A 3,440-nucleotide genomic window follows, 5' to 3' on the forward strand; every position below is an offset into this window, starting at 1 on the left:
TGGATTCTTATGTGCAGGTGAATGGCTGCCCCATTGATCCAATGTTTAAGTGCAGCTGTGCTCATATGCTGCTCAATTGTCATGTTCTCATAGAGTTTTATAAGTGCATGCTTCAGCTTCTGGTCATAAATATCAGTCATTTCTGCCATCATGTCACTGTTATTGACCATATAAGGAACAAGTCTCAGATATTCACGGGTGATGCTAGAGATTTCCGAAGAGTTATCAGGTCCAAAAATCCTCTGGTATGGGTCCATCAACTCCTCATCCGTTTGTCCAAGCACACTTTTAACAAGAGTATCCAAAAGCAAGGACATTGCAAGAGCCACAACACCAACACCTCCATAAGATACCTTATTCCTCTTGCTGAAAATGGAGGTCAGGTTGCTATCCAGTACAGCAAGCTGATCCTTTGAAAGGCGCTCTTGTATAGTGCCATACTGATGGTTGAGTGCGTAGCTAGAGTTCAGAGAGAGGTAGTTAGACACCACTCTATTAAGGGTAATGTCAGGAATAATTCCACCAGCCTGGCCAACCAAGAAAATATCTTCAATGATTTCAGGAGTTGGACTGCAAGCGTTGTTCCCCATGCCTAAAATGCGAAAAAACTTCCACTTCAGTCTAGCTCTATGTGCTTCAGTGAAATTGACATCAGCTGTCAAAGTGTGTTTCTCAACCCATCCCATCGAAAAACAAACAACAGACCAAAGTTCATGTTAAATATTAGCCTTTATTTAAGTGATGCAGCTTTGAAAAGTTGGGAAATTGATCATTTTCACTGGCAAATAATGTGCACTGTATACCAAATAATATGCTATTATTTAACATTATTAGTTAACATTAGCGACTGAGATATTAACTAGATTTGTAAAGTTTGTCGCAACAAACTTTGATGTTGGCTTTGACAGAGTATTTGCAAAGGCCGGTGCTTTTTGGAGACGAATGGACGTAAGGGTTAGTGTTACTTTTGGATGCAAGTTGACAGAAAGCTAGGGTGAAAAAACATTTAGAGGTAATTGGAGACAGGCATGTGATGTCATCCGAAAACTCTTGGGGAAGTTCCCCACATTGGGCTGAGTGTTTTCATATGTCACATTTCTATGTTGTGCTAATTTTATTTATTTTTTTTCACGTGACATCACGTGACGTGACCAGAATACATGTGAGGCAGTTCTCCTCATTGTGCTGAGTGTTTTGATATAACACCTGCCCATGTTGTGCTAATTTTTTATTTTATCAACCGAAAGGCCAGTCGGTACACCAAAAAAGGCCACTTTGAGACACAGTACTGGAAGTACCGGAACTCGGATTACTTAGAAAAGCAACAAACTTCAGACCAGGGTCTACAACATATCCGAATTTGGCGCATGTGGCTCTAAAGCTCTAGGAGGAGTAGCAATTAATAAAAAGTTGGCTAAGAAAGATAACTCCAGTAGCATAACAGAATGTTGGCTTCTACAAAGCCAACATAAGAAAGTACTGTTCATTCCTGCTGAGACCCTACAGAGTTATGACTCTGAGTTTTAGAACAGTATTGTAAAGTGTTATAGAAAAACTTAAATGTTTACTCATCAGTTTGGGCAAGCGATTTAGTTGCTAAAAAAATAACGTACCAGCTGGCAAAAATGGCCTACCAGCTTGATCAGCTTAGCCTGTGTAGCTGTTCAGACCAATTTCCCAATGGGGTCATGGATGATTCATTTGATATATTTAGTTATTGGCTTCGCTTCAGAAGTGATACTTCTGATGTTGTCTGGATATGAACTGCAACATGAATACTCGATATTTCATGAGCAATTAGTGAGTGGTAAGTGGTGAGTCCAAGGTAGTGAGTAACAGCAGTGCGTTTATCCATGTAAAAGACGCACCAAAAAGACGCACCAAAAACCATGGATTGAATGGATCTGCAACTTTTAGGAATATTCACCCATTAAAGTATGAATAGTTCCTTCCAGAACTAAGTATTGCTGGACCTACCTAAAGGTACTCAAACTTTGTCCTAACAAACAACTCTGAACCATCGTAGCATGGACTCCACAAGATGTCTGAAAGTGTGCTGTGGTATCTTTCACGAAAATGTTAGCAGCAAATCCTCTAAGTCCTCTAAATGGTGAGTCGAGGCCTCCATGGATCATATTTTTGTCTGGCACATCCCAAAGATCCTTGATCAGATTGATATCTGGGGTATTTGAAGGCCAAGTCAACATCCTGAATTCTTTGTGATGTTCCTTCCTGAACATTTTTTTTGGCAGTGTAGCAGGGAGAATTATTCTGCTATTAGGGAATATGTCTGCCATGAAGTACTTGGTCTTCAACAATGTTTACGTAGGTGGTACGTGTCAAATTAACATGCACATGAATGCCAGGATCTGAGGTTTCCCAGCAGGACATTGCCCAGAGCATCACACTGCCTCCTCCAGCTTGCCTTCGTCTCATATTGCATCCTATGGGAACTTGATTCATCAGACTAGGTCACCTTCTTCAGGTCCATGGTAGGCTTGTTCATGGTGTAAAGGTCAGCATTGGGCAGTCTGACTGGTCTGCAGCTACAAAACCCAATACACAGCAGACTTTGTTGCACTGCTTGTTCTGACAACTTTTTTTTATAACCAGTATTAACCTTTTTCAGAAATTTGGGCTACAGGAGCTCATCAGACCACACAGGCTAGCCTTCACTCCTTGTCACCGGTTCAACGATTGTCCTTTGATGGACCACTTTCAGTCAGTTTGGTCCTAGACAGTGTCACTCACATCCTTACTCTTGCCCATTTTTCTTGCTTCGAACTCTTGCCTAATAAACCCAACCCCTTGACAGGTACCATTGTAATGTAATAATGTTATTCACTTCACCCATCAGTAGTTTTTAATGTTATGGCTGATCCATGCATGTAGCCTACTTTAATTTCCAGCACTCAAGGAATGAAATGCTAAAAACATATTGTTTTTTAAAGCTTCCCTTGGACATTAATTTTCAGTTTTGGATTCATAGAAGCACACACACACACACACACACACACACACACACACACACACACACACACACACACACACACACACACACACACACACACACACACACACACACACACACACACACACACACACACACACACACACACACACACACACACACACACACACACACACACACACACACACACACACACACACACACACACACACACACACACACACACACACTTACTTCTAGGAAAATAATTCGTTGCTGGACTTTGAGTATTTCAGGTAAGTACAAGTAAATCCCTGTGCTCCGACAACAACCCTGTTTTGTGTGTTTACTTTTTCTGCATACTTTTGTGTTAAATGTATAATTTCGGTCAAGTTCATACAGATGTTTACACATACAAACACACAAGACTTATATGTGTGACACTTAGGAAACCTGGTTAATTGGGTAAGAAAAAAAAAGTCAAGAGTGC

Source organism: Tachysurus fulvidraco, chromosome 2, assembly GCF_022655615.1.
Source record: "Tachysurus fulvidraco isolate hzauxx_2018 chromosome 2, HZAU_PFXX_2.0, whole genome shotgun sequence".
Lineage (NCBI taxonomy): Eukaryota > Metazoa > Chordata > Actinopteri > Siluriformes > Bagridae > Tachysurus > Tachysurus fulvidraco.